The 23,832-nt window shown below is 33.8% G+C and overlaps 1 protein-coding gene across 3 annotated transcripts in view; it reads right to left on the bottom strand.

Annotated features, from left to right (window-relative positions):
* LOC149710188 (uncharacterized) overlaps window positions 1-23,832 on the bottom strand; it is a 321,109-nt gene that overhangs the window by 147,502 nt on the left and 149,775 nt on the right. For 2 of the 3 annotated variants that reach the window (XM_089859972.1, XM_089859953.1), the window contains exon 4: window positions 22,997-23,061. The gene's annotated coding sequence lies outside the window, so the exon portion shown is untranslated. Of the gene's footprint in view, window positions 1-2,172; window positions 2,808-22,996; window positions 23,062-23,832 lie in introns of those variants that run through there. The other variant, XM_089859959.1, reaches the window with a different exon arrangement.

Here is a 23,832-nt window from a genome sequence, read left to right as displayed (position 1 = left end):
CAACTTCGAGTCGATTTCGACCCAACTTCGAGTCGATTTCGACCCAACTTCGAGTCGATTTCGACCCAACTTCGAGTCGGTTTCGACCCAACCTCGAGTCGATTTCGACCCAACCTCGAGTCGATTTCGACCCAACCTCGAGTCGATTTCGACCCAACCTCGAGTTGACAAAATAACCCAACTTAAAGTTAGTGGTTTTTCAACCCGACTTTGGGTTGAATATATAACATGTTTTGGGTCAATTGAAATCAACCCTTTTTCTGGGTAGGGTAAATACGGACCCATGTTTGGGTAGTTTTTTGACCCCATTTGGTTTGAAAACAACCCAGTATTTTTAAGAGTGTAAGAGACATTTCTGCATATGTATGAAGTTTGTTTAAGTGATTCAAATTGTGAACACACACTAATCTTAACTATTTTTCATCTCGGGACCTTGCAGGATACAAGGGTTTCTACGTATGATATTTGTTTAAAATACAGTGATGGCCGATATCGTAAATTAACAGAAGTAGTTATACAGTGATGCCTATGAAACCGATACCAATTATTTAAACTCTTCGAGATAATTAACCGATAATTTAACCCAATGTAATCGATATAGACCGATATTTTACCGATTATTAACCGCGATTAATCGATAAAAATCGCTATTAAATTAACCTCTAACCTATAAAAATTGGTATAAATTAAGCTCGAACCGATATAGCGATTTCATATCGGTTTGTGCCCATGATTATTTTAGGAATGACCCCTTAAGTAAAATAGAAATCATTGTCTTTCAGTTTCTTTATTAAATTTAAGGGGTCATCCGTAAAATACTATGTACAATCTTAACTTTAAAACAGTGTCCTTGTGGCAAAATGGAGATAGAAGTTACATTTTCGACTCTCAAAATTGATTTCCCAAAGAAGAACATTCCCCTTAATCAGAAACACCCTGTATATCTTTTAGACTAATGGAGTAAAAAAAAGCCATAGTTGTTAAACTAAAAATTAAGGTAAAAATAATTTTTTATTTTTACTTTTGTTTTGATAGTAGAAAAGGTTAACTAATCAGTATAATTTTCAGCGATAAGCTGATATGAAAACGGCTTGAGAAGAACTGATAAATATTTCAGTATATTAGGGTAAATTTAAGAGTTAAAACTCCATCATATAACCTCGATAACATTGAAAGTCTAAAATTAAAATTATGCAAAACGTTTTTACATCCTTAAAGACTTCGTGAAAGCGATTGTCACTTGATAAAATAACCGGATGAATGTTTTGTAAAAACCCCAAGATATCTAGTTAAGTTATTCCATAACCCTGAAACGTAAACGTGTTGTTTTTCTCGTAACTTATAAAGTGTATTTGTAATTAATAAAAACATTGTATTGCGCCCTTCCAACTTAAAAGAACACACGTGACGTGCATGGAAAGTTAACTTTCCCGCGTTTTGCTTACAGAATTTCTTCAAATTAGATAACTAAAATTCAAAGCTAATTGCATCTTTAAGGTTTCAAATGCAAAATAACAGCATTAGGGTTCATATAAATTTTGAAAAACCGATTTCCTTGCTATGACATTTCCATGTTTTTCCCAAATAAATTTCCCTGATATTTCCAGGTACAAGGCCACCTAGTTAGAGTGGTTTATTGGGAACAGTAACTATACGGGATTGGTTATTTTTAGTTGAAGCAACAACCCCTTCATGGCAAATGAACTTACTCAAGTCTCACAAATTTCCTTAAGTTTCCCTGAATTTTACTCAAAAATATATATTTCCTTGAGTTTTCAATGAATTTTACTAAACATAAATTTGCTTAAATAAGTTTGCCTTGAATTTTAGTAGAACAAATCATAAATTTCCTTAAATTTTCCATGAATTTTACTAAAAAATTATATATTTTCTTATGTTTTCCATGAATTTTACTAAAAAATTATATAATTCCCTGAAAATTATAAATTTCCCTGAATTTCAGTCAACAATTGACTTCCCTGACATTTCCAAATATTCTCCATGGGTTTGTACGAACCCGGAATAACCAGCTACTTTTCAAATACTTTTAAAATCATAAACAAAGTTTCAACTAAAACAAAATCAACTTGACATTATGACAATATCACCTAACCCTTTCTTTCAATCAAATAAACACGTAAAAAAATTATAACTAAATAAAACTCAACTCACCGTAATCGTAATCGTATTTTTCCAAAGCCGAACAAGTCTAGTCGTGTTGTTACTTTAGTTTTTCCTCACACGAAAACAATGAAAAATATGACGCGATATTGGGGCACAAAACTTTCCCGGCGAGTCAGAAAAGTCGATTTTTGGAATTGGTGGGAAATTTGGAGAATTTGTGGCAAATCTGGTCCGCGCAATCTCCGCAGAAAAACCGCGAAAAAGTCGTAGAAACCAAAATTGTGGTTCTCCTATAAGCGGCAGCGGCGGCAGTTGATTGTTAAAATGAATAAATTCCCCGTCCGAGTGGGACTCACTCCTTCGAAATAAGAGTCGAACCGAGTCGGTCTGCGGAAGTCCGAGACGCGCAGACTCCTACGATCCGGACAGAAAACGGACTACTCCGGCTGGAGAAATGTTGAGTGAAATATTCTCGCGGATCTTTCAAGCTCCTCCGATCAGAATGGGAGCGCGAGTCGGCGGAGAAACTCGGTCTTCTCCGGGTCGCTCCTGAACGACACGAGGACGGCGAAGGTAAACGGGAGCCTTCCGTACTTTTTGACGGTAAAGTCGCTCTCGGGCTACCGGCCGAGATATGAGAAAGATCCGTGTAGCGCGCCCGTTCCGATCGCGAGCTAGGGTGAAAATAATCGCCCGGATTTGGGAGATTTCGGGAAACGCCGTTAGAGGGAGACTCCCGTCCGAGTCAATTACACCCGCGGAATAGGAGGGGATATCAAAATATTTTTTAATATTTCCTAGCGGTATTGAAAGAAAAATTGTATATAATATTCTAAAGGATCTCTCTCTCTCTCTCTCTCTAACATTCGAGCGCGCGTTCGAGGAGTCGGACATTTACCACATTTATTAATTATTAAATGTTACTTAAGATCTTTTACTATGTTAAAAGATTTTTAAAATTATGGGTTTTTTTCTATACTGTGTTTTAGCAGACAAACCATGTCGCAATGTTGTAAGCTACATTTACAATTGGGTTCATACAACTTTTGGAAAACCGATTTGACTGAGTTTCCAGGGTTTTTCCCAAATATTTCCGCGACATTTCCATGGTTTTTCCCCATATATTTCCGCGACATTTCCATGGTTTTTCCCATACATTTCCGTGAAAGTTACAGGTTTTTTTTCCTATATATTTCCGTGAAATTTCCAGGGTTTTTTGCCATATATTTCCGTGAAACTTCCAGGGTTTTTTCCCATATGTTTCCGTGAAACTTCCAGGGTTCTTTCCCATATATTTCCCTGAAATTTCCAGGGTTCTTTCCCATATATTCCCGTGACATTTCCATGGTTCTTTCCCATATATTTCCGTAACCTTTCCAGGGTTCTTTCCATATATTCCCGTAACATTTCCAGGTACAAGGCCACCTAATTAAACACTTTATAATAAAACCCTACATTGTTGAAGCAACCCCTTCAGACAAAACTTAACTAAAATCTCACAAATTTCCCTGAGTAATTTGTCAAGTATTTATTTCCCAGAGTTTTCCAGGTTTGTATGAACCATGTACAAATTATGAATAGAGTGTTTTACGAATGACCCCTTAATCAAATTAGCATTGCCTTTTAATATCTTAAATAAATTTAACAAGAGTTCCAATCATAACTTTAAATGGTGGCCCTTGTGACAAAAGTCACAATAGAAGTTACATTTTCGTCCATAGAACCCACTGTACTAAACATAGGTCGTACCATCCATTTCGCAACACCCTGTATAACTAACAACACCGAAAACAATGCTTAAACTGTAAAAAATTAGTTTGAGTTTGATTTCAAGTATCCGAGCCCTTGACTAGCAAAATACTAGCAAGCATCCATAATTACATTGATTTTTTGGTGTATTTTTTTGGGTTCTCCGCTGCTGAAGGGGTGGTATCTTTTATTCGTGGCTTTATTTTGATTCGTCGAGACGCGAATTTACGGAATTTCAGTTGTCGGGTGAAAGGAGAGGGGGGGGGCAAATAAAATTACGAGGGAGGGGGGGGGGGTAACAAAATATATCGCGGGATATTTTTCTAAAGTGAAACATTTTTCATAAACAATTTTGCATAATGCTTCGAGAAAGCTTTTGCTCGAAAGGGAATGGAACCTCAGTGGATTGGTTCCCCCCCCCCCGTTTTTACTCTTTCTGTCTCTCTCTTGCTCCCTCTCTCCGGTTCTCTCTTTCTCTCTCTGGTTCTCGCTCTACATAAAGTTAGCTCTGGTTTTGCACCCGAATAGTTCCGAGGTAAAACTATTGTAACGGAAACCATTAGATAATTCTAAACTATGTTGTTTGTACCTTGAAGGAGAGGCGAGATGGAGTAGAAACCTTAAATACCTATAACGTAGCCTCTGTACCCCCAAATACGGCAACGAAGTTCTCCCAGCATGCTCAGCGTTTCGGTAGGGTCGTAAGGTACGGAATCGTACATCGAGGATGCCCCCTGTGTCTTAAAAAAATACTCTAGCTCTCGTACAAATACAATGGCGCTACGTGGCAGTACTTAACAAAGGCCTGCTGAAGGGTATGCAGGGGCGTGCGCAAGGTACACTGGGAGACTTTTATGGCCGCAGTTGGCCCTTCATCATTGCCGCTCCATTTTACCTCTTTTCTCCAAGGTTGTACATCAAGGTTCTAAGGCGAATTTTAGTATAAAAGGGGGAGATTGGAAATGAATTGCTTTTAAACAAAACTAGAAAAATTACGATTATTAGCGTAATTCCCAGAAACACAAAATTTTTATAAGAGCAAGAAGCTTGGCTCGATTGAGCTTCACATATCTCTCAACATGATTAACAGATATGAAATAATTTGGCGCTAGTTCCGTAAATAAATAAAACGGTTTAACGCCGTAAGGTAGGTATATTGGGCCTTCCCCGTTTTACTCCCTTACTTCAATTTTGGTTTCTAAATTGATCAAATCTTTCTAAAATCCGAGGAAAATATTGAATTTAATCATTAATTAATTCAAAAGTCTTAAAATTTAATCTTCAATTCCAAAATTTGGCATTCGAAATGAAATTTAATTTTTTTTTTTTTATGGTCAGGTTGGAAATTTGTTAAATAATCATCAGAAACCACCTTGAGAATATCTGATATTTACCTTAAAAAACTACCTATTAATTATTGGTCTCACTTAATGTACGTAGAAAATTATATTTTAATGACTTTTCACTGTATATTAGAAAAATAATAATTATGCAAATTTTCATCAAATCAGACGAATGTTTAATAAAGAACACATTCTAGCTTAAATATAATTTTGAAAATACGCAACAAGTATTGCGCACAAATTTGCATTTTAAGCCTTAAATTACCACGTGACATAAACTAATTCGCAAATTAAAAAAAAAAACCTCTGTGATTGGTCAGTTATGGAAATGAAATTTTTCAAAAGGTGAAATTTCAATATTTTTTTTTCTTGAATATTTTTTGATAAAGAATATTTTCAATGATACAATTTTGAAATATTGGAAATCATCAACAATTACGGAGTAGGTCAAAACTAGATCGCGTATGTCCTTTAATGTCATTGCGTAATTGTCTTTGAGACGATTAGCCCCGCCCACTCGTGGCTGGCTGCCCGTGTCAGCGGAGTAATTTTCCCAGAAACAGAAATTGTCTTAATTTTCCAAGAGTGACGTCGAAAACGTTGAAATCGTAGAAAAGCTAATTTTCTAATTTTTTTCTTTTATTTCTCAGTTTTTGTTTTAATGGAAATTTTATTATAAAACCAGAAATTATTTTGTTTTTAAATTAAACTTTTTCTTCTAAGGCTCGGGAATTTTGTAAAAAAAATCTTTATTTCGTTCCGCACCCACCTTCCACATGTTGAATAACATTAAAAGACCAACCCCACAATTTTTTTAAAATTATAGAAACAAATGGAATTTTCTACAGAAAAATATTCACCGTAAAAAACTCCAAGAAGAAAAGAAAAAAAATAAATAAATAATTGTTATTCGCAGAAAAATAAAAATTAAGTTGATCCTGTAATTTTTCTAGGAAATTTTTACGGAAAAATTGGAATTCTTTTTATTATTATTTTTTTTTTTTGTTTTTAAGAGATTTTATAAGTTTGTTAAGATATTTTTAATCTTCATGACACAGAACGCGTCATTGATTCTAGTAAAACGTGTAAGAGTATTGAGGTGTTCTCAAAAGCTTGATACTGAGGGCTAATGGGCTATGAATCTCCGAGAAAAAGACAATAACAGTGTGTGGAAGAAATCAGAGCTACATTTACTTTGTTTGGATATCGCAACACTGCCGAAGGAAGAAATCGTTATAGTAAACTGCAGACCTATGAACTGTATGTAAAAATAGAAATAAGTCCTGACTGACTGATAATCAACGCCCAGCCCAAACCGCTTTAGCTATAGAAAGCTGAAATTTTCCATGGACGTTACTCATAAGTAGAAGGCGCGTTCTAAGAAATATTTTTCCAATCCACCTCCATCTTGAAAAATGGCGGCCAGAAATGTAAATAAACCTTAATGGAATAACGTTCGCGCGTTTCAATAGATTTAACTGATATTTAGTATACTGGTGTCCTATAGACGGGCTTTATGGCGTTTGAGTTTCGTTTTACGGACATATTTTAAAATGGCGGCCTGGAAACTAATAAAAATGGCCCAAAAGCGTTGACTGGCAATGCCAGGCACCTTTGCTACTAGTTAACTTTAACGGGAAACCATGCTAACGCGTTAAAATATTAATGCGGCTCAGAACCCATGCCGTTTAACTTTCAAGCCTTTAGTTCGCATATTTTTAATTTTATAGTTATTGTAATTACTCATTCTCATTATTTAATTTAGATATTAATTGATTAAATTACAGGTGAAATCAAAGGCATTCTTCTTATTTCCAATTGTACACACAGTTTCATAGGTCTGCAGTTTGCTATACCGATTTATTCAGTCCTTACAACTGCTATTTTCAGATAAAACAAGACTTGGGTCTAAATATAAAAAATTACGGCGCTTACCGATTTCGTTGAACATTTGTGTGTTAAACCCTCACTCGGCCACATATAAAAAAACTTCCTTACATATTATATTCAAATCAGAAACAAATATTTGAATAAAATTCCAATTTCCCATCAAACTAATTTGAATGAAATATATATTTCTTTTGCAAATTGCATTATAATTTGGGGTCAAACTAAGAAACTATAAGCAATTCCAATATATCCTATCCCCGTGTCGGTTACAACAAATATTAAAATAAAATAAAAAATAAAAAAAACCAATTTAAAATGCGTTTATACGAAAGAAAAATACTTAAAATTCCCGGGCGAAATCGCGATTATCGTGATGTTAAGAACCTAACGCCTTGAGGCAGCCATTTGCCCACGCTAGATAATATTACAAACCATCAAAAACTCGCAAATAAAACTGGTAATTGCTCACCTATCTTACCTTACCCCAGCGAGCAAGTATAAGAAGGAGACTACAAGAGGGAAGAGGAAAGGTAACTGTAACGGCACAGTCCGATATCTCTCTCACGCGCACCTAACTCGGCGCACAGCCGAGAAGCCAGACGTCACGTGATCCGCTAAGGAAATAGTCCTTTTCGACGTAAAAAAGGGGGTAGGCAACCGCCAGTACCGGGACGTAGAAGGGGGTTGAGACATTGCCGTCTCTGTGCACTCTCATGATACAAAAAGACTACAGCGCAGGCGCCAAAAAGCGAGATGGAAGGCAGAGTTTTACCCCCGTGTCTTTCCCACTTAGACATCGAAATGGTCTATTAAAGGGTTAATATGAAAAGACGGTTAGAGGCATACACCAGAGATCAGTGTGGTTAACTGTAGCCTGGCCGTAAACAAACTTCTCTTGATTTTATTTTCCTCTCTGTTGGGCTGACTGCGCATGCGCGGAACTGATACCGAGCTGATGGAGAATTTGGTCTCTCCAAACCCTCTCCATCTCATACATGCTCACTGCTTACCCACCATCCCCTTCTGATTTACCTTCGAAGATCGCCCCTCAACGGCAAAATTATGCTAAAAACAAAAAACACCTGAGAAACATATTTATATTTTTGGGAAATTTTGATTGATGCTTGAATTAAATTGATAATGAACAGAAAATATTTGAAATCGGATATGTCTGTAAGCCTGAAACGCGATCTTGACGCCCCAAGCGGGCGTTTGCTAAAATTTGGATTATTTTGGATGCTGCAGGTAGTAAACAAGCTACATTATAAATAAAATAAGGGTCATTAGGTCAACTGATATCCGGCCCGGTCAAAAATTATAAATTATAATCGGATTATAAAACTTCTCTATAATTATATCGCCCAATTTGAATTCTATTATTATCTACCCGCAATAAAACCGAGATTATTTTTAAATCTAATTTTTTTTTAATTCATGTTCAAATCCGATTTTTTTTTAAATTAAAAGATTAAAAAAAATTAAGTTATGTTTAAATTCGATTTTTTAAATAAAATATTAATTTTTAAATTATATTAAAATTAGATATTTTTAATTAAAGGATAAATTTTATATAAAAAAATTATATTAAAACCAGATTATTTTTAAATAAAAGATCAAATTTTCAAAACTTATATTAAAATCAGATTTTTTTAAACTAAAAGATTAAATTTTTAAAAATTATATTAAAATCAGATTTTTTAAACTAAAAGATTAAATTTTTAATTATATTAAAATCAGATTTTTTTAAACTAAAAGATTATATTAATTTTTTTTAATTATATTAAAATCAGATTTTTTAAACTAAAAGATTATATCAATTAATTTTTTTAATTATATTAAAATCAGATTTTTTAATTTTAATCATATTTTATTTAAGAACTATTGTCACACAAGGTTCCTATTTATTTTCTTGACCAGCAAGAATCGCAAAACTTAAATCCCTACGTCACATAGAAAGAAATAAAAAAATGAAACAAAAACGTAAAAACAAGTTCGAAGCAATTTACAACATTGTATAACATAAATTCAAGAGTAATTCTAAATTTAATTTGGGAGTGGAGTGTTTCCCCGGGGTGGTTTATAAGAATTTTAAAAGCTTATACATACACGATCGGCTGTTAACCTTAGAGTTTAAAGAGATCAGTCGAATTAAGGTTTAATTAGAAATTAAGGCAAAACTGATATTATTAATTTCATCGCTATGCATGTATAGTTAAGAAACGACTTCATCCCCATCGGGTAACGCGTTGAGAGGATCGAGTAATTAGTTGATTCAGTTTCGAATTAATGTTTTACTCATTCAGAACACGTACACGGCGTTACATTGCAGACAGAGGGCTCGGAGAGTTTATCTCGTCAGCTCTAGCGTAAAGTTTACCTCTGTCTCCAGTTCTCCACTAGCATAGCATCAAGTTTTTATTTAGATTTAAGATAATGAGGATTATGCTGACAATTTATCTACAGGATTTTTGGTATTTTTAAGAAATTTCCAAAAACTATTTCCAAGATATTTCCAAGTTTACCCAAATAAAAAAAAAAAAAATCAGGGTTGTTTTGTATTGATGGAGTCTTTATAAAATAAAACAGTATGGCTTTCGCAAATCAATGAGCACGTATTTTTATTTACACGCCAAAGAAATTTAAATCTGTACGACATAAAATTCTTTTTCTATGCAACAAACTCGGTTACGACTTTCGACTTCTGCTCAAGTTTATTTGTCCCAAAACTTGGAGTTCTACTAATAATATTTTTTCTCCGCTTTTCCCAAACAATTATTATTTTTCAATAATTTTTCTCCGCTTTTCCCAAACAATTATTATTTTTCAATAATTTTTCTCCGCTTTTCCCAAACAATTATTATTTTTCAATAATTTTTCTCCGCTTTTCCCAAACAATTATTATTTTTCAATATTTTTTCTCCGCTTTTCCCAAACAATTATTATTTTTCAATATTTTTTCTCCGCTTTTCCCAAACAATTATTATTTTTCAATATTTTTTCTCCGCTTTTCCCAAACAATTATTATTTTTCAATATTTTTTCTCCGCTTTTCCCAAACAATTATTATTTTTCAATATTTTTTCTCCGCTTTTCCCAAACAATTATTATTTTTCAATATTTTTTCTCCGCTTTTCCCAAACAATTATTATTTTTCAATATTTTTTCTCCGCTTTTCCCAAACAATTATTATTTTTCAATATTTTTTCTCCGCTTTTCCCAAACAATTATTATTTTTCAATATTTTTTCTCCGCTTTTCCCAAACAATTATTATTTTTCAATATTTTTTCTCCGCTTTTCCCAAACAATTATTATTTTTCAATATTTTTTCTCCGCTTTTCCCAAACAATTATTATTTTTCAATATTTTTTCTCCGCTTTTCCCAAACAATTATTATTTTTCAATATTTTTTCTCCGCTTTTTCCAAACAATTATTATTTTTCAATATTTTTTCTCCGCTTTTTCCAAACAATTATTATTTTTCAATATTTTTTCTCCGCTTTTTCCAAACAATTATTATTTTTCAATATTTTTTCTCCGCTTTTTCCAAACAATTATTATTTTTCAATATTTTTCTCCGCTTTTTCCAAACAATTATTATTTTTCAATATTTTTTCTCCGCTTTTTCCAAACAATTATTATTTTTCAATATTTTTTCTCCGCTTTTTCCAAACAATTATTATTTTTCAATATTTTTTCTCCGCTTTTTCCAAACAATTATTATTTTTCAATATTTTTTCTCCGCTTTTTCCAAACAATTATTATTTTTCAATATTTTTTCTCCGCTTTTTCCAAACAATTATTATTTTTCAATATTTTTTCTCCGCTTTTTCCAAACAATTATTATTTTTCAATATTTTTTCTCCGCTTTTTCCAAACAATTATTATTTTTCAATATTTTTTCTCCGCTTTTTCCAAACAATTATTATTTTTCAATATTTTTTCTCCGCTTTTTCCAAACAATTATTATTTTTCAATATTTTTTCTCCGCTTTTTCCAAACAATTATTATTTTTCAATATTTTTTCTCCGCTTTTTCCAAACAATTATTATTTTTCAATATTTTTTCTCCGCTTTTTCCAAACTATTATTATTTTTCAATATTTTTTCTCCGCTTTTCCTAAACTATTATTATTTTTCATAATTTTTTAAGGTATTTCTGTTTTAATGTTCTTATGACTTTGAAATTATTTAGGGTTAGGGAGCCTTATCTATAATAGTAAAAATAAAGTCCTAAATCAAACCGCTTTACTTAGAAAGCTAAAATTTTGCTAGGACGTTACTCTTAAGTAGAAGGTACTCATTATCAAAGATTTTTACAAACCGCGGCCATCTTGGAAAATGGCGACCAAAATTTAAACGTAACGAAATAACGTCGGTTAATTTCAACCGATTTCACTAACATTTAGCACACTGCGGTACTCACTAAGAAATATTTTCCAAACCACGGCCATCTTGGAAAATAGCGGCCAAAATTGCATAAAAACTTTCGTTTCACCCGATTTCATTAATATTCATTATATCCTATAGAAGGGCTTTATGGGTTTTGGGTTGAAATATGCCACCATCTTCAAAAAGGACGGCGAGAAGAGTAACCAAAACGTTCTAACTGGCAACACCAGCCCCTTTCCTACTATAGTAAAGCATAAAACAGGCAAAAATATACGAAAATGGTTTTCAAAAACACTCCTACTCCTTACAAATTCTCTACAAGGCAATTTAATTAAAAATTAACTTGATTCAAACATGCGTAAGTGTAATATATCGTGTAATCAAACTACAGACTGACTGATATCCGGTCCCTCGTGTTAACATTCGTACCGGCGGGCAATTTAGGAAGTTAAGTCGATTTAAAGGCGAGCCGAGCGCGGGCTTTCGATTGGCCCCGAGGGCGAGTTGTATTTTACACCAAGAACAGGACACGGGGCATTAAGCAACTTCACGTAACACAGCGTACGTACGCGAGAAACGATTAACAAATATCTTTCGATGCAGACTCGATCTTTATGGCGTAAGAAACATCGTTGGGCGGACGCATGCCCAAATATTCGTTCATTCATTCTTTCATTGTTTGAAAATGATTACGGGAAAAATGTTGATCATTTAATAAACTGGTTCAGAGGGAAATTACCGTGATGCAAAAATGCATAACAATGTTTATATTTAAAGCCTTTTTCTATTAGGACCTCCAGCCAATTCTAAAAGATTTTAATATGATTTATAATATCACCAGCAGCAAATGAGCCATCGTTGTAAGTTTAGGACAGTTTTTACTCCATGTGGTTATATAATGATTATGTAATAACCAACGGAGTTATGATACCCAGTTATTTAGTAATTTAGTGGGGCCATCGGATTCACGAGAAAAGGCAGTGCACGCGATTTCATGGATACTGCAATCATAAAGGGGACTAGTAAAAGTGACAGCTTTGATAGTTCAAACCAGGGATAGATTTAATTTTAGAAGTAGGAATGGAGAACAGAGTAATGTGGGCGCGCGTCAAAGTTCCGGACCCCCTTCCACGGGACGGAGGGGTATGAAAGATGAGGCGGGTCATAGCGACAGAGGGAAAAAGGAATTACGTATTTTTCGCCGTCCCCGTCAGCAACGTCATCAAAACGTAGTTTAAGTCAGCCAATAAGATAATTTAAACTTTTCGTTACTTGTTGGTGGGAGGGGCTCTATACTGGGGCATGAGTCGGACTGAAGTAAATAACCGTTTTCCATTCCTACTTCGAAAATTAAATCTATCCCTGTTCAAACATTGTGGCACTAGAATAGTTTCGATGTTCACTATATAGGCCTAATTCCAATGAATACATTAATTATTTCATACGCTTCAAAATACTTAGTCTGGAGTATCTTTTTAATTTCAAGGTAAAGCCCCAAAAATTAAATTTTACATTTTAAGAAATTCTTTATAATAATAATAATGAAGAAAAGAAGGTCAAATTCCTTCATAAAAAAAGACGCTCCTAAATGCAATTTAAATTATTTAATTTTCATTAGCCGAATTTTACCTTTTTTTTACGGTAAAGGTATTTCGGGAAAGTATGGCGCCACCTAGATTCAAATGATCATTAACTGTAATATAAGAAATATGCCATATGGATTGTACAAAACCAGAAAATTAAAAACAAATTAAAAAATAAACAGATATCTAAGGGAAGGCCTCTAATGAGTTTAGAATAATATTAAAACCGAATTTACAGAAAAAAGAAAGAAGAAAAAATAAACCGTGAAATTATCAAAAACAGACACAGCATAGCCCTCCAGTTATCAATCTCTCACAAATATAATTTACATGTAAACTAAAAAACAAAAAAAAGTCATCACGATACTCATTATTTTTGATTATGTTACAATTTATTATAAACTTTCTAAGATAATCTCTTTTTGACTCGGAAAAAATATTTTGAGAAGGGATTAAATTTGCGTATTCGAGGGGTGTGACACTTCTTAGAATTATAAAATATTTTCTCTGACTATTTTATCAACATCTGTGTGTTTACAGCATAAGATCATAAGATATGTTGGCTATAAGTTTGTCACTGGTTACAAACTGGAGCTTGTCATGAAGTGAAGTAGGTCATAGATTCGAGGTAAAGCGACATACGCCTGGTGAGTTGCTGTCAATGCAGACTAAATAGGACCTAGATGGAAGTCCTGGAAAATTAACCACCGAGTGTAGGACTTCAATTCTCGCTTGTCGTTCTCGAGCTTACTCAAGCTGTAAGTCTCTAGCATTACGAAGTATAGGTAGTGCCAAACTTATGGAACATATCTTATAAACTAGTGATGCTTGAGATGTCATGTCTGTCTGTCTGTCCTGCCAAATATGTGTATGAAATATTGTAGCTAAAATTTTCTTGGGCTTTAATCATTCCTTACTGCTAAACTTCTAGAACCGATAACTAATAATTCAAAAATTTTGTAAGGTAATTAACTATTAGCTTTTAACAGGTACAGACTCTTCCTTGGGTATGGTCTGCAACCCTCGGTTTGTTAAATAAAAACTAACATTAAAATACAAATGAAAATTTGAGAATTATTAGTTATCGATTCTTGCATTTTTAGAAGCCATTTCACGCTTAAATTCATATACGAAATTTTTAACTATAATTGAGTTTAAATTTCCAAAATTGATGCTCTAAAAGAAAATTACATTACAATACAGATATAATTTAAGATTATGGTGAGTTATCCGACCCCTCTATGGATTCTACAGGCCTGAAATAACTTCTCTAGAAAGTTTAAGCATCAATAAAAAGAACTTCATAGTTATTCACAAGCTATACAGGATGTTTCTGATAACTTGAAATTTTGAAAACAGTGACCCAGACGACAAAATGTCAAAGAACATCCCCTTAATTTATGCCTAAACTTATTAAAAACACCCTACCCTGTATTACATTACATTAAAAAATGATTTTTGGTCGCTTAATCTCTCTAATATAAGTCGTAAAAAAAAATTTCGATTAAAAATACGAGGTCTTGGCGTTAATTACGATGTCCCTTGTCGTTCTAATTGGGTTTGGAAAAGATATATTTTTTGCAATTTTTGTGTTGTTGGTGGTGCGCGGCTTGGATTAAATCCGAAACCAATAATTAAAGGGGCGGACTCTAATTATAAACAAACATTTCTTTCACTATATATCCAGGAAAAAACATCGCGCCTAACGAACAAATTATAAGAAGTATATCCCCTCTCCCATCCCTTCTTTTTTAAAAATCCAAAAATGGAAATACAAAAGGTATTTTTATTGCTCTAAGCGATAAGTCGAATTGACCACATCCTTAGGGTTATCGACACCTAAATAATGCAGAGTGTTAAAAAAATAATAATTAGTGGTCATATTCGGGTTCCACCAGCTCAAATGATAGTTAATTTACTTGATGGTGAAATATTAGTTAAGCTATCCGGCGTTTCCCGGGTGTTTTAAGGGACTAAAAACCGGGAAGAGATTCCAGTCAATGTAGACACTAAACACTAGAAAGTTTTTAATTTTTTTTGGGAAACTAACCTTTTTTACAACTTACAATTTCAGTAAATTACGGGTTAATCGCTCATATCTTCTATAATATTGTAGATAGAAACAGGGATGCCACGGAATTTTCAGAACCAAATTCCCTGACTTTTCCTGGTTTTCCCTGACCTTTTTCTGAGATTTTCCCTGACCTTTTTAGGCCGAAAGCGTAAATGTTTACAGCACGTTTTAAGTGCTTATAATTAAATAAATTCTCTACATTAAGTTTTCCACTGTATTTGTTGTACCAAAATGAATAAGAATCATTTTAGCTATAAATAACAGTCTAAGAGATATTTTAAAGGCATTTACTTTATAAAAACAATTCTAGACATTTTTAATGATTGCTCTAGAGTTTTCTGATGGGGAGACACTTTAATTACTCTTTCAATAAAGACTTATCCCCTGAAATTTTACCCGCTAAAATAGAACTCCCTGACTTTGCTGAAATTTTTAAAATTCCCTGACCTTTTCGGCCCATTTTTCAATTCCCTGGCTTTTCCAGGTTTTCCCTGACCCGTGGCAACCAAATGATAATAATTCATTATTTTACACGCTCTTTCGATTAAAATAGAAAACAAATCTAGCCCGGCACATCCCTTAAAATGTCTTTTAATTTTTGTGGGTTAAAACCATTCCATCTACAACAAATTTAAAAAATCGAACTATGTAAATCTTAGAATATAGTAGTGGCTTAAGAGGCTGCTAAAAACGTTTATAAATACGGGATAAAAAAAAGCAAGTTATATAGAAACTGTCCGCACAAAGATCTCCTTTCACGATCAAACCTCGAGAGAAGAGAAAGATGGATCTATTTCAATTTTCATTAAATGCCCACAAAAGCGAGTTTTTTTTTTAAACTCGAAATATTTTTAAAAGAGAAGGAAAAAATATATATTCGGGATGTTTTTTAAGGTTAGGTAGAGAGATGCTCAAGCTATAGCTAGAGATGATTGTTGCGGATCTGTCAGTCTCTTGGAGCATCGGGCCTAACCCATTATTACGATTAAATAAAAAAAAGTTTTTACGTCCAAATTTCAAGCGTTGGAAAAAAAAATAGCCCCCGGGGCAATTTATTCGGTTCTTATACTAACATTTTATTCTAGAATAAGAAAATAATTCTGACCGTAGAGTTAAACGACCTGATATTTACGAGAAAATCTGACAATTTTCGCGCGCGCGCTGTGATTACGGATTTAGCGCCGAGACCCTCAAAAGGGCGGACTTTTAATTCCGACCCGAAAATATTTTCTGAAAGCCCCAAATTAAAGAGAACGCGTACAGCAACAATCGACGAGAAATTGTTGAAATAACTAAGATTCCTTCTCTTCTTTTCATTTCTATTTAATTTTCCCCGAAACCTCTTTGGTTAAAAAATGCTTTAAATTTCCTTAAAGGGATACATAAGCCTAGAATATTATTTATTTTTTTCTGTTTTAATTCAAATAGCGTATAAAATAATGAATATACGAATTGGAACCATGTTTTTATCTACAATATTAATGAAGATATATGCGATTTAAGCCACGTTCACACTTACATGGGAAACAGGTTCGAAGCGATTCAAAACGCTTCCTAAGTTAAGTGTGAACAAAAATTGATACTCGAGAAGCTAATTACAAACGCTGTTTCTTGAAGTTGCTTCGCGAACCAACTTAAAGCGGCTAGTTTCTAGTTTTCAGGGGTATTTCACATGGGATAAGACCGGTATTAAGTGTATTTTTACCGGCCTTAGCAGACAGCACCAATGAAAAGATAACAGAAGCGTACGTCTTAAGGTGTGAACTGAGGCTGTTGAAATCGCTTCGAATAGTTTCCGTAATGGACACTACGCGTTAGCCTTCTCCGCAAAGCACTGGGGAGTACACCTATTGGACGGGATTCGTCAGGTGGTACTAATCGTCCAATAGGCGTACTCCCCAGTGATTGTCCCCAGAAACTGGAAGACAATCATAGTTAAATTTAAAGGGTTATTCGTAAAACACAAAATCAAATCATAACTCGAAAACGTCCGTCAGGTCAAAATGTCAGAGAAATCGCCCAAAGAACACACCCGCTTAATTTCTGACAAACATTTTAGAAACACCCTGTATACGAAGTAGTTCATAATAGGGAGGTGTTTATAAAAACAATAATTAAAAAAATAGAATTAAATTCAACTACGACAGGCTCAGCATTTTCTACTTAATTAAGAAAATTAACGTTTGAAATTCGATAAATTTCCCTATTTATTCAGATAAAATCATGGATCTAAATTGATAAAATGGTTGTCAAGTTATTTCACACTCGTCCTTGAATTAAATAAATAAAAAAATAAATCCTCATCGTTCTTGGGATACAGTATCTTCTTAGAACGCCCGGGAGACTTAAACTTACTTATCTTAATCTTGGTTTAAATTAAATAAACATTAATTTAAATTAAAACAAGATTTACGTACGCTGTTACAAAATAAAAAAAACGAAATAGAGAAATATATTACGGTAGAGCGACGGGAATGGAGTCCGCGTGTTATAATAACAAATTTTCACTTAAATTAAAAAGAATATTTCAATTATAAATTATAATCAGCTTTGGTATATAGCGTGTCCTGTTCGTTCCTTAGACGAGAGAGAAGTGGTGGTAAATTTTATTTGCCATTGAGGCTGACATTGATGAATTGTCTTTAAAAGATAGTGCTCGCGATGTTTCAAGTTTTCACGCCCTGCCCCAGCAAGTACAATTTCGAACATTAACATCACTTTGTTTCTGAAAATGTTTCAGGAACAAAATATAAAAATAGAATTTGTTTGATCGACTGACTATCTTAATAACATCTACATGGTGAAACTATACGGTGTGATAAAATTCCGAGTTTGGGAAATTTGTGTAACATTTTTTTCTGGTTTCTATATGGTATCATCAGACTTGAAAATTACCAAGTCTTAGAATAGAATTAGTTTTTTAAATATTTATTAAATTGAAAGTTACTATTATTAATCAAGTATTAATAGCTAATGGTGTCAAAGCGTTACTAACAGACAGACAAATTTTGAGTTCTCTCCTAAAGAAAATAAGAATTATTAGGCTGGCAAATTATGAAGTCAAAAGATGGAGCTCAGTTTTGTCTATATTAATTTAAAGGTTACTGTTATTAATAATTTATTAAAAGCTAAAGGTCTCAGAGCGTTACTAACAGATAGACAGGAATGACCCGGCTTGTTTATTAACATATTAAACTAGTAGAGATGTGCCGATACCAGTTTAAACCGATATCAATATATCGGTTTAGCCAATAGCGGTACTGATACCGATATGGCATCGGTATCAGCCCACCTCTAACTAGCGCCACTATTAACCATACTGTCAAATGCAGTAAGATTTCCATTTTCATACTCCCTTTAAAACTTTGGTCAAAAACCTTTCATGACACGCGGAAAAGTATTATGCCTACCTATAGTTTTCAATGAATAACTTCGACTATTGAATCCAAAAAAATAAAAACCAGTATCATACCAGTGTATGTTGAACGAGAAATAAAGAGTTATAAATCTAGAAAGCCAGTTGTCTAGCTAACCCTAAACTCAGACCAAGGCCCACACAAGATGGCCGTCTAAAAAAAAAAACAGACTTAACTCTAAAAATCGAAGTTTAAGGCCAGAAAAGTGAACGCAGCGTGAAATAATTCTAGGTGACAAGAAAAAAAAATAACTATAATAATTTCTCATTAAACAAAAGAGCTAGAGTGAAAAAGAAAAACATTAAATATTCAAGAACGAAGAGGCAATGAAGTGATATTGGGGGAAATAGAATAAAACAGATAAATGGGAGTTTGGTTAGTCCCGAGACAAGTAGCTTTGTACGCGTTGTTTCAAATGTGTTAAACACCAAACGGTTCTGTGTATTTCGATGGATCCGCATTGTCACATGTATTAAAAAAAAACCCTTTCAACTATGAACGTTTTCAAATATACCACGAATTATGTGGCTGTTGCAGTGTGTATACTTTTTCACGTATTATATTTTGTATCATGATCAAGTGAGCTATGGCTAAAGAAAAGGCGCTAACGAGGTGGTGCCATCTCGACACTGCTGGATGAAACTGAAAAATTTTCAAACTATAAGACCGCGAATCTTTTACGTATAGTCGTTGACACGTGTCTAATTAAGCGAGAAAAGCTATTTCACCGACGTTATCGTAGGATTTTAGTCTTGGCCTAGTCTGAATGTGCCTTAATACGCTACTATTAAAAAGTTAAACGTATTTCTAGCACAAGAGATATTCTTAGATGAATTTAATAAATTCCTAATTTCTGGAACTTAACTTACAAAGGAATGATTTAAAACGAGTGAAGCAGTTATACCCTCCCTATTCAAGATTCCAAGGTCTAAATTAACCAAAAATTCTAATTTTTTTATTGTGGACTTTAAAGGGGGATGTTTTTCTAACTCCTTGGAGATATTCTCGGATTTTTTTTGGGTCCCTTACACCCGAATAAATATATTATTTGTCGAAATCTTTTTTATCTGGATTCTCCTTAATTTTGCGAACTATCAGGGCCACGGAATGATGAAGATTTTTAAAGGAAAAGATCCCATTTCTACAGTAACAAATTATACCTTCAAAGAACGGCCTTTTTCTAAATATAAAAGGAAAAATATATAAAAAATTATCTCTTAATACAAAATAATTAGCATTTAATTAGTTTAGTGGAGTCTGCTAGCCACAACCTCTTACCCTTACCCAGGGTCGGAAATAAGCACAGGACACTGGACATTGTCCAATAAAATTTTGAAATGTCCCATAATGTTTTTAAAAAACTAAGGGGGTCACTGGACATTTTGACCAATGACTTTTTCCGAAGTTTTGATGGTTTGACCATGAAGATGCGACACTATCTATGCACACTACAATGGACAATGTCCTATACATTTTCCAGACAAAGGTCACAAGACGCATGTCCTATAAGAATTTTTTCTTATTTCCGGCCCTGTCCTTACCCTTACTTCTAGCAGACGCCACTAAACAAATGGCAGCACGGTAGTCCTCGTTTTTAAGACTAATTAAATGCTAATTAATTTGTAATAAGAGATCATTTAATTTTTGTTAATATTTAATTCCTTTTATATTTAGAAAAGAAGGCCGTTCTTTTGAAGTATAATGTTATGTTTCCTTAACTTTTCCTTTAAATTAAAACCCCTGGAAACTCCCGCAACCTTTGAAGGAAAATAAAAAAAATCTGGCTCATAAATCCCTCAAGAATTTACATGGCCGCTTTCCCCGAGCCTTTGAATCTTTGACTTGAAAATCTATATAAACGGGGAGAAAGTGCTTTTCGTTAATGCCGCGGCGTCTATATAGGCGTGACTTTTCGTTACGCTCAATTAATTCACTATTCAAAACCCCCTCCATCTTTCTTTGCCTCCAAGGATTTAGTCCTTTTCTTTTCCTGCACCAAAACATACCCTCCTCAACCTCCCCCTCACTCTATTCCGAAAGGTCTTACATTAGTGATGGCCGATATCGCGCATTAATCGGTGTCGATACCGAGATAATGTTTTAACTGGAACCGATACCGATTATTTAAACTCGGCTACCGAAGTGCGCAGTATAAGCAGTATTTGATGGGCTATTGAAGTGGGCAGTAAAATCAGTACTTGATGGTCTAATGGCTATTGAAGTGCGCAGTAAAATCAGTACTTGATGGTCTAATGGCTATTGAAGTGCGCAGTAAAATCAGTACTTGATGGTCTTATGGCTATTGAAGTGCGCAGTAAAATAAGTACTTGATGGTCTTATGGCTATTGAAGTGCGCAGTAAAATAAGTACTTGATGGTCTTATGGCTATTGAAGTGCGCAGTAAAATAAGTACTTGATGGTCTAATGGCTATTGAAGTGCGCAGTAAAATAAGTACTTGATGGTCTAATGGCTATTGAAGTGCGCAGTAAAATAAGTTACTTGATGGGCTATCGAAGTTCGAAGTAAAATCAGCGTTTGATGGGCTATTGAAGTGCGAAGTTAAATCAGCACCTGATGGGCTATCGAAGTGCGCAATAAAAATCAGTATTTTGTGGGCTATCAAAGTGCGCATTAAATCAGTATTTAATGGGCTATCGAAGTGCGCATAGAAATCAGTATTTAATGCACTAAGTGCGCAGTAAAATCTCAATGTTACGATTTAACCATTAAATGGTTTCCACAAAGGGAGTTACTTATCCCTCGAATTAACACAAGTTTACAAAAAGTATATAGAATTTTTGTTTAAAAATTAGGCTGTTTGATTAATTAACTAACTAACTTGAAGAGCGATAACCATCTTGTCGTTTAAATAAATTGTAGATGAAAATAAATTTTAAAATTACCCAACTTAAATATCCAGGAAGCATTTTACCCTTGGAAGAAGGGAATTTATTAAATTCAATTGAAGAATGATTAATAACCGAAATAATTCCGTGAATGTTGTAAAACTTTTTGTTGGCATTTACGGTACGAATTTTCAGGTTTATAAAGGGGACGAGACATGCGCGTAACCAATTACCTCAGCCTTTAGTTTCAAGGAACTTAAATAGCGTGTTTTAGGGTCGAAAAAGATTGAAAATTATTCTCGCTCGGTTAGCACTGAGTGATTTTATTTTTTTCTCTAACTAGCTCACGCAATGTATCTTATAAAGGAGCGCCAAGAAAGGATATTTCCTAGAAATAAGACCCATAAATTACGATTTTACACATTGAGGAGGTTTTTTGGCATTATTTCCACCAAATAAATATATTGTGTAAAAAAAGGTTGTTTTAATGGATGGTTTAAACGTCCTAGAAATAAATATCAAAGCCAACCCAATCAATCAGCTCCAAAAACTATACTCATTTAAAAACACTATGTATACGACATTGGGCAATATTGCCTCCATCATAAAGTAATTTCATCATTATTGTTACTGTAATTCTAAAATGTTACTCAAGTCTAACAAAATTCGAAAGGTGTAGCTGAAGTTAAGTGAACTTGAATTTACACGTAGTAGGACAAACTACATTTTTGTTTTCATAGAATTTTTATGTTTTGAATTGTCGCGATTCAAACATTTTCATTGGGTCAAGATGGTGAGAAGTATTTGACCTCAAGCTATGAGGTAAATGTGGTGAGAAGTATTTGACCTCAAGCTATGAGGTAAATGTGGTGAGAAGTATTTGACCTCAAGCTATGAGGTAAATGTGGTGAGAAGTATTTAACCCCAAGCTGTGGTCAGAAGTATTTAACCACAAGTGATGGGTCAGTATGGTCAGAAGTATTTGACCTCAAGTGATGGGTCAGTATGGTCAGAATTATTTGACCTCAAGTGATGGGTCAGTATGGTCAGAATTATTTGACCTCAAGTGATGGGTCAGTATGGTCAGAAGTATTTGACCTCAAGTGATGGGTCAGTATGGTCAGAAGTATTTGACCTCAAGTGATGGGTCAGTATGGTCAGAAGTATTTGACCTCAAGTGATGGGTCAGTATGGTCAGAAGTATTTAACCTCAAGTGATGGGTCAGTATGGTCAGAAGTATTTAACCTCAAGTGATGGGTCAGTATGGTCAGAAGTATTTAACCTTAAGCTATGGGGTCAGTATGGTCAGAAGTATTTAACCTTAAGCTATGGGGTCAGTATGGTCAGAAGTATTGTATGTAAGTATGGTGTCAAGAATTACACCTCAAGTGATATGGTTACTATACGGTGCCTATTATTTGACCTCAAATGATATGGTCACTATGGTGACAAGTATTTCACGTCAAGTTCGGAAGTCAACATAGCGTCAGGCACGCCATTCATAATTCATTAACGCAAGTAAAATCATGTACTGACACTATACAAAACATATACAAGATAAAACCAAGAAATTTGACTTACCCTGGGTTGAAGGTCAAGGTCAAATTAGCAATATAATACGGTACAGTAGTTCATAACTTCATATCCTGAAAATATAAATGAAGAATATATGGTAAGTGGAAACGTAATTTACGTTGCACGATATTGAGAAATTATGGACTTTTCTATCTCTAAGAGGTTGATATTAAAAAAATTCAAACGTCATTACGTTGGCTTTTGCTTCATTTCTATTACTAGCATTTAATGTTTCTATTAAATATCGCTTTGGGAAGCGTTCCGTGCTTTCGACTGGATTCGAACGGATTAAGAATCGTCAGCCAATCGAGGCCAAAACAATATTTATTGTATTTATATTGCATCAAAAATATCCGTTTCTTGGCATTCAGCTATTATTAATATTATCGTAGAGACAACCGTTTGTTCATTTCACCCTCGATTAAAAACAACCTAAAAATTCGCTTCGTCTTTGATAATGACGAAGCAATCTGGAATCATTTTTCTCTCGTCAAAAACACAACCGCGGATCGAATTAACTACGTTTATTTGATTTCGTGAAATTAGGAATAAGAATCATTGTTCTAAATGATTGACGGTTTGAAAACTAATATAAAGTTGCTAATTTACCGCTGTTGTTATTGACATTTACCCATAAAAAATATGAAGATAATTTTAGCATTTCATTCGGGAATGTGTAAAAAGGTTAAAGTTTTAAAAAAATACACTTAAATTGATGTTAATTCGTCAATATTTAGGTATTATTCAGACACGAAAATCGTACTATACAAATTCATATTTGTAGATCAGTTGACCTACTACAACCTCAGATTATGAACATTATACTGTATATCTGTCATTAT

This window comes from Phalangium opilio, unplaced genomic scaffold (genome assembly GCF_054372755.1).
Source record: "Phalangium opilio isolate 3A_F unplaced genomic scaffold, DU_Popi_V2 ptg000011l_1, whole genome shotgun sequence".
NCBI lineage: Eukaryota > Metazoa > Arthropoda > Arachnida > Opiliones > Phalangiidae > Phalangium > Phalangium opilio.
This window is presented reverse-complemented; position numbering and strand designations above follow the sequence as displayed.